Source organism: Dermacentor andersoni, chromosome 4 (assembly GCF_023375885.2).
Source record: "Dermacentor andersoni chromosome 4, qqDerAnde1_hic_scaffold, whole genome shotgun sequence".
In the NCBI taxonomy this organism is placed as follows: Eukaryota; Metazoa; Arthropoda; class Arachnida; order Ixodida; family Ixodidae; genus Dermacentor; species Dermacentor andersoni.
This window is the reverse complement of record NC_092817.1, coordinates 179,333,931-179,349,100: the sequence shown is the minus strand read 5'-3', so window position 1 is coordinate 179,349,100 and position 15,170 is coordinate 179,333,931. Positions and strand designations below refer to the sequence as shown.

The following is a 15,170-nucleotide window of genomic DNA, read 5'->3' as shown; positions in this document are numbered from 1 at the left end:
AGCGGTACGTCCAAAGCTGCCGTGAATGCCAGCGCCGAAAGTCGCCAGCTGGGAAACCTGCGGGATTGCTGAATCCGATTGACCCACCTTGCAAACCTTTCGACCAGATCGGCATGGATCTTCTGGGCCCATTTCCACTGTCATCTTCTGGCAACAGGTGGATAATCATCGCCACAGACTATTTAACGCGGTAAGCTGAGACAAAGGCGTTTCCTCGAGGCACAGCTTCCGAGGTTGCCCAGTTTTTCATAGAGAGCATCGTCCTACGGCATGGCGCCCCATCGCACGTCATCACAGACCGAGGCAAAGCCTTTTTAGAGCAGCTCATTGAAGACGTTCTTAAGCTCAGCTGCACAACCCATCGAAGGACAACTGCCTATCCTCCGCCGACAAACGGCTTGACCGAACGACTGAACAAAACGATGACTGGCGTGCTGTCTATGTACGTAGACGAACAGCACGAGACGTGGGACGAGATACTCATATACGTAACGTTTGACTATAACACTGCTACACAAGAAACAACGCGCTTCACGCCGTTTTACCTCGTTTACGGCCGTGAAGTGCAGACTATGTTAGAAGCAATGCTGCCGTGTGACAACATCGATCGCCTCAATCTCGCCCAAGATGACGAACTCTTCGTGCAACGCGCGGAATAAGCCCGTCAGCTTGCCTGAGTGCACATAAAGAAACAACAGAGCATCAATGCGCAACGTTACAATCTCCGCCATTGACAAATAGATTTCCAACTTGGCGATCAAGTTTTGGTCTGGACTGCCGTGCGCCGAAAAAGACTATCCGAGAAGTTTTTGAGTCGCTACTTCGGACTTTCCAAAGTGTTGCAGCGAATTAGTGACCTGAACTACGAAGTCCTTTCTGACGGAAGCCAGCCTCCCCGACGTCGGCAACCGCAATCTGAGATTGTGCACGTAGTGCGGTTGAAACCGTACAATAGCCCCTAAAGTTCGACGTTCTCAGCCGCTTAGGTTAGTTTTTGTTGTTGCTCATCCCTCCGTGCCTTGTGACTATATCGCACACCACAGTGATTGTGACTATAGCCTATGTGTTCGTCCTAGGCCATCTCGGCGCTTTCACGTCAAGCCTATGTATGTTTTCATTCTTTTCTTTTCTTTTTTTTGAAGAAGGGGTAGTGCCACATGGTCTGGCAGAGCAAGGCGACTGAAGACGAAGAGAACGAGGTTCGTTTCGGCATCGTGCGTCAAGGGTATATTTCGTGAAGTACAAACGCTGGGATCCCCATTCAGCGTGTATACTTCTGCAGGGTACACGCGACAATATACTCATCACTCTTTTGGTTCCCTTGGTTTCTGTGCCTGTCTCACGCGGCTGCTTCAAAAAAATGACTTCGTGGGACTTGCAAGAATTTTATTAATTATTATTTTCTCTTACTTCTTGTTGAAAGTCAGACAACCATTAGCCGATGCGCCAGAGCAGGCCGCAGTGCCATTTTCATCAAGGGAAATGTTATAATTTTTTCCTTAATGGTTACACTTCTTGACGTGCATGTCATGTCGTTTAGCCTTCTGTTTATGAAATGTGTTTAGCGAGATCAAGCCACTGGGCATCCAATGCAAAATTGATTCGGTCTTTAGAAAGACACGCACGTGGTGTTAGACGTTCGCGCCCGCCTCGCTGGTTTAAAACACCCGATGGCAACAGGTGCCTAAGAAAGACGATTTGCTAACAGACGCTGTAACACAATTACCAGATTACAGTCCCATGTCGAATCCAAAAGCTACGGCAAACAACATCTGCGCAGAGAAATTCTTTACCTTGTGCTGTGACGCTACACACGGAAACTTCTATTGGACAAGGAAGCAGAAACCACCGTAACTATACAAACGGTTATACGTCCAAAGCTCCGTCATGCATTTCTTCAGCCTTGGTGTTCGCGTCTTGAAGTAAAACGAAAGGACATGGTTGAAACAGTTTTATTTGAACGTGCTCTTGAAACAACTAAACAAACAGGCTAGATGACTTGAAAAACGCCAGGTTCGCGCCTCTATTTTCTGTATTTCGCAGCCGCCACCTCGTTGGCCTCTTCACGTATATCGCCCCAAAGTTCCATCACTGGCGACATTTTTTCTACTTTCTTTATTGCTTCCTCCAGGCGCTGCAACTGTTCCTGTGAAAAATACCTCTTCCATCCGCCCACTTTGCCACTTCTTACGAAGTAGTACTTATTGTTGCTGTCGCCGTGGTGCTCATTCTTACAAGTTTCGCCAAGGCGCCGCAGCACTTTTTCCATGACAGGATTTGAGATAGGGCTCAAGTCCGCGACCATTATATCTCTCATTCGATCCGCTGAACATTTTTCAAGTAAATCACGAAGGAGGCACTCATTTTTTTCCAAATCCTCTGCGTAACTTTCACCCAGGAAACGGGCGAGCTTCACTACGGTGCCTCGGGTGTCTGCTGTCAAGTTTTCATAGGTGAGGAAAAATACGTTGTGCAAGTCCTTGATGGCATATCCTGAAACCACATGATTAAAGTAGTTCCCGTGGCCGGCGACGTCCTCGCTAAGGAAAGCATCAAAAAAGTCGTCGAATGTGCCATCTTGGAAACGGTAGACGCTCATACTGGTCACCATGTGGTAGAATGACACGCAGACGTCCCACGGGTTCCGTGCCACGTAGATGTACTTTGCTTCGCTGCTCATTAATTCCTTTCTTACGGGAAAATGTGATTGGAGCAGACGTAGTGGCAGGCTTGGTTTTAAGTCGTCGGGGTCTGTCGATCCAAGATATACCATGTTCTGTGTAAAAGCACAATGACTTGTAATCGGTTGGCCTTTTTTCAGAATGAGTTGCAGAATATAAAGAACCCAGTGCGTGCCGCTTTTCGGAAACGAATGCAGGACTAAATCTCCCTGTTGTGCTCGAAACTTCAACGCTTCCCTAACGAAGGCTGGATCCCAATGCGGATCTCGATGGGTACCGTCTATGATTTGAGTGAATGGCTTGGCCTTCGACATGAGCGCTACTTAGACGCTTCGCCTGCAACAAAAAAAATACATTGTTGTTAGAACGCATTTTGTAACTTTATAACTGTAATTTTGTGACTTTGATTCGCGTTATGAATTTTTTTTTCATTCTGGTGGACTACTTGCTTTCGAAAATTCCCTTTGTGAAATGATTGGCACTGTGTGTTTAAAACCCGTGCGCTCGCTTCGGCGAATTTTGAGAAGCTACCAGGCACACAGTGTCGGAGCTCACGTACATTAGAGCTAATGCGCAGTGGTTGCCGCTGCGTCGCGTCGGTGCAGCGTCTGCCACACGACACCGACGCATATGGCGTCTCAACAAATCGCTTCTGTTGCGGCGGGCGCTTCATATGCCGCGCCGTTCCAACCGAAACCTCCACAGAAGAAGACGGCATGGATTTTTCTGAAGCCCTAACTTCCCCCAGCTCCGCTGGTCTGTGTTGTTTGCGATAGCAGAGCCACGCATATTTTTTTAATTCCTTGGAGAACAGTTTGGTTTCCCTTGCAGAGATTATGTTTTCAAATAAAAATTCAAGTTTAGTTTCCAGACACTATGCTGGGGGGGGTGGTAGGGGCGGGGGGGTTCCGCTGGGCTAAAAGCCGTGAAAATAGCTTTTCATCTATGTTTAGGCGATATATCACACACTTCGGTCATGTTTCGTAAGTGCACACAGTGGATGGCATGATCACGTCTCACATATCTTAAATTAAGTACTAACGCGATAGCGCTAAGGGCCCCATGTCGCAGAAAAAGCCGGCATCGACGTCCGGCGGCGGACATCGTTTCGGCAAAAAATGAATTTCGAACCACGCATGCCCAACTAATCTTCTATCACCAAAGTTGCTCATAACTTGTCGTTCATTCTTTACAAAATTATATTGTTCGGAATTTCGACAATGACAGCCGACAAGCAAATGTCATGAAAAAATAACCAACAGCATGCGCAGTAGGGTTTTTTGTGTTACGTTATGTTTTTATATTCTATATGCTCACATTTAATAATAAAAGTGTGAAATAGTAACAGGAGATCGGCTCACGGAAGAGGCCGCGTTTCGACCAGAAAGCTCGCCTTAATGCACAGGGTTCGCCGCCAGCGTTTCCCGGTAAACATTGCGGTTAAATAGGCTCCAGTTGCCTCGAAGCGTAAAAAGCAGCGAGCCATCTCTGAATGTCATCGCATTCCACTCTTCAAAGGGATGCTTGGGCATTCTCGAAATTTTTACCGCGAGCACTAAATTTTGCTAGGCACGTAACCTTAAGGTCACATTGACGGGGCGACAGTGTGGAGTTGCCCCCGCACACTTACATACACATAAACTGATACGGCCTCGCTGTCTCTCCAGTTTTGTCACAACTGCAATGTATAAGGTCTGTGATCGTTTCTCTGAATTGACGAAAATACCTTTGCAAATCTCGCTGCGGCAGCTTGGCCTTCCCTAGAGCTCACCTGCATGGATTCATTTCGCAGCTCTGGCAATGAGTCAAAAATGACTAATACCTGCAGAAAGCCAGCCATACTGCCTAGGTCGCTTGTACTTATATTTTTCTTTTGAACAACTCAGAAGGGCAGGCATCAATACAAAGGCTTTCCTTAGTTGGGGCTCGAGTTCAGTCAAACCAAAAAAGTTGCCACAGACAAAATCTACGAAAAGATTCATTGCCATATGCATTAATGGTAAGTTTGGAAGCTTCCAATCTGTAATTTTGAACAGGTAATGCCGCGGCCTCGTTATGTTTCTGAAAACAGCACACCATGAGACAATTATCTTCAGCACTGCTGATCGCATATTGAAGTAACATGGAATCACATCTTTAGATGAATTTGATTCAATGTATTCTTTCAAGAAACAAAGAAAAAAGGGGAACATTTCTTGAAATCTTTTCACGTTCATACCCCTATTTTTTATTTCTCAGTTAATGCCGCAGTGGCCTCTTCACGTTTATCACTCCAAAGCTCCTTCACCGGCGATGTTTCTTCCCCCTTCTTTATCGCTTCTTCCAAGCGCCGGAGCTGTTCCTGTGAAAAGTACCTCTTCCACCCAACCACCTTGGCTTATCTTACGAGGCAGTACTTCTTGCTGTCTGCGTTGTGTCCATCTTTGCAATTCTCGTGAAGGTGCCGCAGCACCTTGCCGATACCAGGATTTGATTTTGTACTGAGGTCCCCGACCATCGTCTCTTTCGTGTGATCCGCCGAGCATCGTTCAAGCAACTCACTAAGCAGCCGATTATCTTTTTCCAAATATACTGCGTAGCTGTCCCCCAAGAAGCGCGCAAGCTTCAGCACAGTGCCTCGGGGGTCTTTCGACAAGTTCTCATATGTCACGAGAAACACGTTGGGTATGTCCTTGAGCTCATATACGGAAACCACGTGATCGAAGTAGTTCCCGTAACCAGCTACGTGCTCGCTGAGGAAACCGTTGACGAAGTGGTGGAATGTGCGATCTTCGAAGCGGTAGGCACTGAAATTGGTCGCCATGTAGTGGAATGACACGCAGACGTCCCACGGGTTTCGTCTCACGTAGATGAACTTTGGCTCGCTGCTCAATAACTCATTTCTCAATGGATAATGCGATGAGATCCGTACGGAGTGACATGTTTGGTTTGAAGTCGTCAGGGTCTGACACCCAAGATATATCATGTTTTGTGTGAATTCATCGTAACTTATTATCGGTTGACCTTTCTTTAGAATAAGCTGCACATTATGAAGGACCCAGTGCGTTCCGGTTTTGGGAAATGAAAATAGGACTAGATCGCCTTTTCGTGCGCGAAACTCCAACGCTCCTTTAAGGATTTCAGGGTTTCAATGCGGGTCTCTAGGGACACCATGTCAATGTTTTGAGTAAATGGCTTTGTTGTCGATATGAGGTTGATTTGCACGCTGCGGCTGCGATAAATGAACAAGACAATTATGTTTATTACGAGACTTTCCGTAACAACATTTGCTTTATTTCACGCCCTTACCTCATAAAGTTTATGTTTTCTTCTGCTGCATTTTTTCAGGAATCCCAACTCACAAATTCGTTGACCTGCGTGAATTTGTGTCCGCAAATAGTAATTGACGCAAAGTACACCAAAAGACAAAATATTTCACAATATTCACCAGAAACTATCACATTCACCACAAAACTTTCACAAGCAAGGTAAGGAAGATTTATCATCGGGAAAAATTTCACCCGCTCGATTTTAGTATGAAGATACAAAGACAACTCATGAAGGTTTCACACAACGAAAGCTCATTGGGTGAAGAAAAATTCCTCCTAGGTCGGGTATAGAACTTGGAACCAGTGTCCGTCCAGGGCAGTAGCTCTGTTTTCCGACCTGACCGACATGCTAGAGTGGTGCTCGTTAAGTCAGAGGGTAGCTGAGAGGCCTGAATAGCCTTTGGCGCAGCAGAATCTGTCACAGGCATGCTCGGCCCTCTTTCGGGACTCTGCTGTTTTGGTTCGCAGTGCGTATGCACTTCAAGGATGACTGCCAGACTGGATATCGTTAATGAATGTGTGCATAGATGCGTGCTTATTATTGCGTGCAATTTTTATAGTTTTTGGCTTTCTTTTTAGTTTTTATCCCATCTAATGAAGAAAAAAGAACCTCAGAAGTTAAGAAAGATGGTAGAGTGACCATAAATAAAAGATGTTGGCTCGTAGTTGAATGTCCGGACAAGGGTGAGTTTTTCTTCAACTACCACACTTTCTTTATGGAAAACCTGTATGGGCGTCTTTTGTAGCGTCATGTAACAGCAGGGTAGTCGCCAACTTCCGTTTCATAAGTTGTCACAATTATCCAGACGGCATAAAGGTTTTTAGAGTCCATGTGCACCTGCATGGTGCACATGGACAGCTACACCGAAATTGCTTAAATTGCGGCACATAGGCATGTTTATGGGACCTTGAGGGGAAAGAATAATGTTAATGAAAGTCAGGAAAACCTTCATCATCAAAGGCATAACAGATAAAAGCATGCACTTCTTTTACTTTTTTTCTATCTGTGAGAAAAGGAACAAATAAAGGAGAGACTCCGCCCCACTATGGGTGTTGAGGACTAGAACCAGTCCGGAATAATTGACTGGGGCTGAAAGGCAAGTGATAATTTAGTACAAAAGCGCGCAGGTAAAAACGAATTTGTAGGAGAAATAGCGAGAGTTAACTGAAGAAAAAGTATGAATGCTGGAGAAGATAATGAAGTTTATTGCACTCGTAGTATTAGAACCAGCGATTGCACGTCACTCAAGCTAACGACTTGAGTGACTGGCCGAAAGGCCGCAGCAGCGTTAGGAATCTACTGACCTGCCTCGGGGAAAGTTGTTTGATACATCATGTACGCAAGAGGAAAGGAAAAACAATAGTGACGAAATCAAACAATAATATGTGCAAAAATAGTAAAGAGGACCCTGTCGGCGGCGTACGAGAACAAAAATAATTGTTCATGGACCATCAGTTGAGCGAAGGTAAGGAAAAATGTCCGCGTTGAAGACAGGTGACCTGAAGAGAGTAAGGTGAAAAGCAGAAAAACACTGAGAAGTATTCTCAGGGAAAGTAAAAAAAAAGACGGAAGTGAAAGTGCAACCAGTCATTCCACCATACCGCTTGCACCATGCTGCACCTTTGTTGACTTAAGCAAGAGGTACGACAGGCTGAATGCTGCAAAAGATGATGCGGACATAACCCACATGCGTCATAAGATAGAGGTGAGGTCAGAAAAGTGAAATAGATATTGCATAGAAAAGAAATTAGAAGAGCCCTATTCCGTTTATCTTTTTATGGCGTCTTGTACGTGTCAGGGGTAATTTATATGGATGCGTCATCTTTTAGCAGTCATGCGATGGAGTATGTTAACGTGCAATCATTGAAATAATGTGCTGTGGAGTCGCAAGGATTTCCACGGCGCATGTGTTGGAAGATCAAAGTTGGAAACGGTGATAGTAAAAGGTAAACCGATCATGCGACGTTATGAGGTGTATGAGTAGTAGAGGAGACGCAAATAACGATGGGATGGAATACGCACTGTTTTCATATAAAGATCTTTGTAAAAATGGTCCCTCCTTCAAGTTGTGTGCCACTTTGTGTGTTAACTAGAGTATAAGCGGGAATGAAAGGAACTCAAAGATTATAAACAGGTGCGGGTAATATCCGAATAATAAGCAGCTGTTGAAGCAGCTGCATCATCATTCTTGTTGCCAGTGATAACATGGTGTGACGGTATGATTTAAATGAACAGGTGGTGCAGCCGACCTTTCAATTAGAATTCGCTTGATGGAGTGTGCTTGTGGGATTGGTTGTAGTAAGCTGCGACAATGCTATTGCAGTTGGCAGAGCGACAGTATAAATATACAAAACGTACCATGTCTCCTTTCCTTTCGGCGTATGGAAGACTCTCCAGTACTGCAGTAGTTTCGGCTACCTGCGAACTTGTTGCTCGTGTAACGAAGACCAGCACTATGCATCGAATCGGCGCTGGTGCTCGGACTCGGTGTTTCGGTCTTACCATCGCGTTAGCCACTCCGAATTTTCGGTGAATAAATATCTCCGCATTTGTTGGAGGTGAAGGGTACCTTCAAACACTCCAACTTGGCACTTCAATGCCGGGCGCTACCATCAACCATACTGTAATAAAGTTGAAAGTTGGGCGACTTGGTATACATTCAACCATACCCCACGACCCTCTTCTGCAGGTAACTTCTGCATCGGTCATGTGCTCGGATATGCTCGGCTAAAAGGACCCTGCTGTTTTCAGCGGTGCGGATGACAGAGACGTAGAGGACTGGATCTCGTCATGCGGCAAGGTAAGTCTGCCACACACATAGGATATGCCACAAAACTGAACAACATAATTTTATTTCTCTAGGGCATGAAAGCCCTCGAGCCGTGAGACGGATTCGCAGAAGTGGTCCGCATTTACGACTTCTTTTGTGGACCTGTCTCGAAGACCGGCTGTTCGCAATTGTGCGCAGAGCAGTGTTTGCGGTAGCGAGCGCAGCAGTCGGGTTGATCATTCACGATTTACATCGAAGACGTTCTCGACTTGCTCGAGACAGTGAGTGCGACCGTGTTGGAGTAATATTCACCAATCTTAGGGAGGAAATAGAGGACGGTGTGTTTAATGTGCTTCTTGCAAAGAGTCCTCGCACATTAGAAGAACCCGACACTCTGGGAAAGTTGCAATGAAGTGCTCAGTCAGCAATACTCGCCCCGTCGCTCGCCCGCATAGGATCAACATCTTGCCGGAGTGGCTGCCGTTCACAATCAATCATAGCTTCTCGAACTGATAAAGGCGTTTGTGCGTGAGGAAGTTGCCTGCGAGCTCTCCGTAACGTCATTCGCTCATCCGTAGCACATGCAGCAGCGTTGTACGAATTTTGAGGCCACGCTCCTCCACACGATTGAGCAAGAATTCGCCGAGGTCCTGCCCGTGCACCGCGAACAGCTCGCTGCAGCGGTTCCTGTTAGTTATGCTGTAGCCGTCCATAGGTCCCGACCACTCCCTGCAATTGAAGCTCCGCCTCTCACATACGGCGATGTCGTACGCAGGCCCCCACTACCAGGCGCCGTCCCGTTCTTTCATCAGACGCCTGGTAAACCACGTCCTAGGAACTACATTGGACCTGCAGTCGCAAACTCGTGGCGCACGTCAGACGATCGGCCTATAGCATTTGCGGGTGGCTACGCCATTTATACCGTCAGAATTGTCGGCGCGCTCAATTGCCTGCTACCACATCGGCAGTGACATCCTGTGATACAGGCATGTCATTTTAAGGCCCCTATACACCTCTTCGGTCGCGTCCGCACCTGTTCGTCGCATGCCCCTTACCAACTGTTCACCTTCTCCGCGCCGCCACTCACCATATGTCGATGCGGGCTCGTCCTGTGGCTCGAGAAGACCAAAATTGATTGCTGTAGCCCACGAGGCAAGGAATGTGGCACTGTCGAACGTCAAAAATTGTCACCGTAGCCCATGAATGGTCATAGAAATTTCTGATGGTGTTCGCGCATTACATCTCGTGGACACTGGAACCGCTGTATCTCATATAGACGCATAACGCTGTCGCTCGCTTCGCATTGTCACAACTCCATTTTTTTGCGTAAGTCAATTCGTACACCAAGCGCTCAGCATACTGACCTTTTAGCGACGTGTGCGCCGCGTGTGGTCTCTGACAAGCCGTGTATACCACTAAGTTTATTGTCATTTTTTCTTGCTCTTATGACGTTATCCTCGGGTGCAATTTAATTTGAGGCTATAACACTGTCATACATTGTGCACGTGCCGAAGTTGAACTATCACCGATGTTTATTGTGACCTTGACAGATGTTCCTCCCATTGGCTGTAAATGGCTGTAAACTGCTCGTGAAAAAAGATAGAAACATTTCTCCAATGGCTCAGCGCTTTGTCCCATGTGCTACAGCAGCCTCTATGACGCAATCACACTGTTCTCTTCATCTGGCCTGTTCATTACACGACCATATTTTGTGCAACCTCTTGCTGCTGTGGGCACTACGCAAGCCTGGAGAAAAAAATTTGTTTCATACACTCTGCGATATTCTGTGACAGTGCTTCGAGCAGAAAGCCTTGGCGATGAGGAAGACATTAACGACGTGCAAGTTGTCGACCCGCCGGGTGACACAGCCTCCGTCAGCCACCCTACCCCCCGTGAGTTCTCTACGTCTGACACATTGTCCACAGATGTGTTTACTCTTTCTACCTCCGAAGAACTTACACCGGTTCAGTGATCCCAGCTTTTGTGCGTCTCAGAAAAAATTTAATATTTCAATTTTGTGCAAAGTTCTTTAGGGCGTGCACCCACTGTTACGCAACACATCGGTACCGACTCCCACCAGCCATTGCGACAACGCCCGTATCGCGTATCTGCTTCACCGCCATGTGATTCGACTTTCATATAGTCAAAGGACGTGACCAGGTGTCCTTGTTACGAAGAAGGATGGCTCTGTTCACTGCTGTGTAGATTACCGATGCTTTAACAAGTTTACTCGCAGAAACGTCTATGCCCTGCTGCTAACAGATGACGCCATAAACTGCTTAAAAAGAGCAGAATTCTTTTTCGAATTAGATTTGAGATTGGCCTATTAGCACGTGCCAGTAAGAAGTTGATCATCCGAAGACAGCATTTGTTACACCTGATGGTTAAAACAAATTTAACGCCGTGCCCTTTGGACTTTGTCATGCACCTGCAACATTTGAGCGCACGATGGACAGTCTTAGGTGTCTTGAAGTGGGATATGTGCTTATGTTATCTCGACGATATTGTCTTTGGTTCGGACTTGACCGCAATCCTTCAGCGTCTCAAAATTGTCCTGACAAGTTGAACGACCGCCTACCGCAATAGAACTTGACAATGCGCCGCTTCGCAGCGTACGAGGCCATGTATCCAAGGACGGCGTCTTGTGCAAATCAGTCAACCTTCGCGTCGTCGCTGAATTTTCCTAAACCAACGTCCGTAACAGAACTACGCAGTTTCGTTTGACTCTTAGTACCGTTGGCTCCCTCAAAATTTGGCCGCAGTTATATCACGCCTGAAGAAAGTACTCGGAAGCAACGGCACTCTCTCTTTGGGGTCATAAGAGTGTTAGCGCTCTTTCAAGAATCTGCACCTTTTTCTTCACTTTCCAATTTCGAGTACGCACGGAAGCTAGTTGTGTCGGCCTCACCGCTGTTCATGCGCAACGCAAGCTCGATGTCGCTGAACATGTCGGTGCAGACGAAAGTCGAACACTGACAAAAGCAGTAATCAACCACATTTTGACGCAGAAGGAATGTGTAGCCATCGTCTAGGCTTTTACTAAGCTCCGTCCCTATATCTATAGACGCCCATTCAATGTCGTCACAGACCATCATGCACTGCGATGGCTTTCATCATTGACATATCCCTCAGGATGTCTTGCCCGCTGGGTACTAAGCTTTCAAGACTATGACATCCGCTTCGTGTACCGAAAAGAGGGCCAACATTCTGACGCCGATGCACTGAGACGCTCTCACCTGCCCAGTGAAATTTCCTGTTCCTCAGCATCTTAGTCCACCGTTTCGTCCATTTATATCGGCACAATTGTCCCTAGAAGAGCAAGAAGCAGTGGATTGCTCCCGTAAAGACTTTCTCGCCGATTCCTCAACACAACTTACCACTAGAACAAGTCACACAACCGAACACTTATTTATTAGACGGCCACTACTAGTTACTAGTACTTATTACCTCGAAGTCTGCGTTCCGTAATCTATCCATTCTTATACACTGATCGGGTTCACATTCAGGAGTTCTATAAACTTCCTACTACTGGTGGTACTACTACTAGCGGTACTACTGGCGAGGGAACTACATCTACGTTCAAAAGTTTGTTCACTTTTGCCCCGATCGCCGACCGCACATGTTCACCCTAACTGTCGCCAGGCCTCTACATTGTCAAATATAACGTACAGCGCTGTGTATGTCGTCTCTCGCAGTCCTTGTCCTTCGCGCTGTACGGTATTTTTGATCATGAATTACCAACTAGCCCAAGCAACCACCCTAGTTCGCCTCTACATTGCCCGGCCCAGCCATTTGCACATATCGACATGGATTGCTGTCGGCCACTTCTGATATCTGCGGCTAATCACTGGGCCATCGTTGCAATTGGCCCTTTAACGCACTACGGGGAAACCACCAGTCTCTCGGGAGCTAGAGAACGCGATGTTGCCTAGTTCCTCCTTCGTCGTTTTATCCTGCGTCACGGTTCCCCCCCCCCCCAGAAACTGCTTATTGATCGCGGGCATGCCTTCTTGCCCGAAACCTTTGAGGCAGTCCTCGATCAGTGCCACGTTCTTCGTTGGATAACTACTGCGAATCACTCTCAATTGCATTCCGCCTATGACCACGCAAACTGGGACCTCATTCCGTCCTTTGTCGCTCACGCATACAGCGCTGCTACTCAGAGAACCATTGGTATTTCGCCCTTCTTCCTACTGTCCTGTCACTACCCGACGCTCACTATCACCGGGAGTCTCCCTTACGGGCCGGATACATCCAAATGTGTGCCTGTTTCTGCAGCTGCGAAGCATTCTGAGGTGTGCTGTGAACAGGCGCGGGCCTTAACTTCAACTGACCAGGAGCGCTAGAATAGCAACCACGCTGAGACCAGCGGGCCCATTTTACATCTTGGTGGCCTTGCGTGGCGGTCAGTTCCTGCCAATATACCTGATGTATCTTGGAAACTGTTACCCAATATGAAGGTCCTTACCGCGTCGTTAACTACTACGTCACCGAAACCGTCGTCCACTCTGAGGACCTGCGCAGTTGCGGATGAGACATTGTACATCTCAACCGCCTCAAGACGTACTACGACCCGCCCATCATGGTCACCCGGACGGCTTCTTTTTCGTCCACAGGGGTAATTGCAGCAAAGACGACGTATGCTGGATCATCTGAATCAAGGATGGTGATGTGGGCTTGTTGGTACATCTTTAGCGAAGGTAGCTAAGCGTCTACTGTGCGTTTTTTGTCCTCGTGTTTCCCTGCGCTCAATCATATTTAATGTGCGTGATCATAACCACCAGCGCGAGTCACAGGATCATCGCTTATGCTCGGTGTTCAGGTCTTACCGTCGCGTTCGACACTATAAATTCCCAGTCAAGTAAACTCTTTACACTCTAACGAATTCGTAATGGCCAGATATTGTTACAGGGCAGTGAAGAAGAGAAGGATAACGGCTCCATAGACAACGGAATTTCAAGACGGCCTGACTGGGCGTTCCCCCGTCTCCACTTAGCATTTTGCATCTTCGTAAATGCATCTTGTGAATAGATTTATATGCGCAAGATTGTTGTATTTTTCGGAAACAAGCAAGAATAATGAACGCAGGTTTGGCTGAATGCGACGTGCGTAGTGCTTCAGTTAAAAAATGATATACGGGTTGGGAAGTGACGTGTAATCATGTGGAATATGTGAGAGGTGTGAAATGGAAGGGTGTTTTTCGGTGGTGGCTTCCCGTCTAGGCATCTAAGGGCAATTGTATGGTTGAAGCTTGGTATGTTTGGGTCTCGTAAAATGTAACTGATCTTGATGTGAAAAGTACGAACTGTGCGTTGATATGATCTAATTCAATGTGTAGAGGTAACGTGCGCGTCTCATCGTATAATGAATCTATGCGTGCCGCTGTGGAAGCGCCTGTGATCGAAAGGTGTAGAGTACACTGGGTAAATGTAGTTGTTGATGTCAGTTGTCAGGCGCATATATGGCCCACCAAACAGTCGAAGCGTATGTGATGGAAGGCAGTAAAACATGGTGGCCGAATTGTCTAATCTTTGTTGGAGAGTTACAATAATGAAGTATGAAAAGGCGTTAGTAGAAGTGATGTTGTGAGCTCGGCTATTCTGTAGTACGAAGACAGTAAATAAATGGCACACACATGTAAGGAATGTACTGCGTTTCCGTGTACGGCACAAAACTAAGATGCAGCCTTGTTGTGACACACGCAGTATTTTTACCTAAGGAATGCGTCCGAGTACGTCGATTTCAGTTTGTGCCAGAAATTTGAATGACTATATCTTTCACTTTCACTTTATTTCCTTAAGGACCCCTCTTCGCGGTATTACATAAGGGGTGGGTCGGTGGTTATTACCAACTTTTCGCTGAGTGTTCTCGCACTGAGCGATGATAAAACATACTTCATAAGCAACTGCTATGTGTTTCTTTGAAAGCTTTGAGTCGTTTGAAATATAACGCTTGAAAGCCTTTTCTTTCAAAAACGTAGCGAAATTGTGTTTTCATAATGACTTTCAAAACTTACTGGGGTGAGAAAGCAACCTGAATAATGCATGCACATTGTGGACGCAAATCTTCGACACGGGAGCATTGCAGTCACTTACCGTGATAGCTGGACTAAGAGAGCAATATGCGAGAAGGTAGAAAGGCGCAATCTCATGCACGCTACAGCGTCGAATAATAGGAAACAAAACTGGTGCGCTTCGGATAGGGACTGTTGTTACCCCTACTGCTAGTCCGATTTCGTTACCGTGCCTCATTTTCTCCCTCTAACAGCAGCTGGCTCTATTTGGCGCGCAGCTGTTGCCCCAAGGACGTTTTAGCCATACACGCCTACCTACAAACTCCCGCCGCTTGGTAATCTTCCACAGCAGCGGAAATAATTGAAGTGCACATCAGCTCAGGTTGGAGGCGGCAAC

The 15,170-nt window shown here is 46.7% G+C and overlaps 1 long non-coding RNA gene across 1 annotated transcript; it reads right to left on the bottom strand.

Annotated features, from left to right (window-relative positions):
* Positions 1-1,936: 1,936 nt before the first annotated feature.
* On the bottom strand, positions 1,937-14,969 carry LOC129384739 (uncharacterized). The gene is made up of 2 exons (XR_011893703.1): positions 14,856-14,969; positions 1,937-3,017 (listed from the first exon to the last, which is right to left on the bottom strand). It is a non-coding gene; the product is annotated as an uncharacterized lncRNA (long non-coding RNA).
* Between the last annotated feature and the right edge of the window lie 201 nt (positions 14,970-15,170).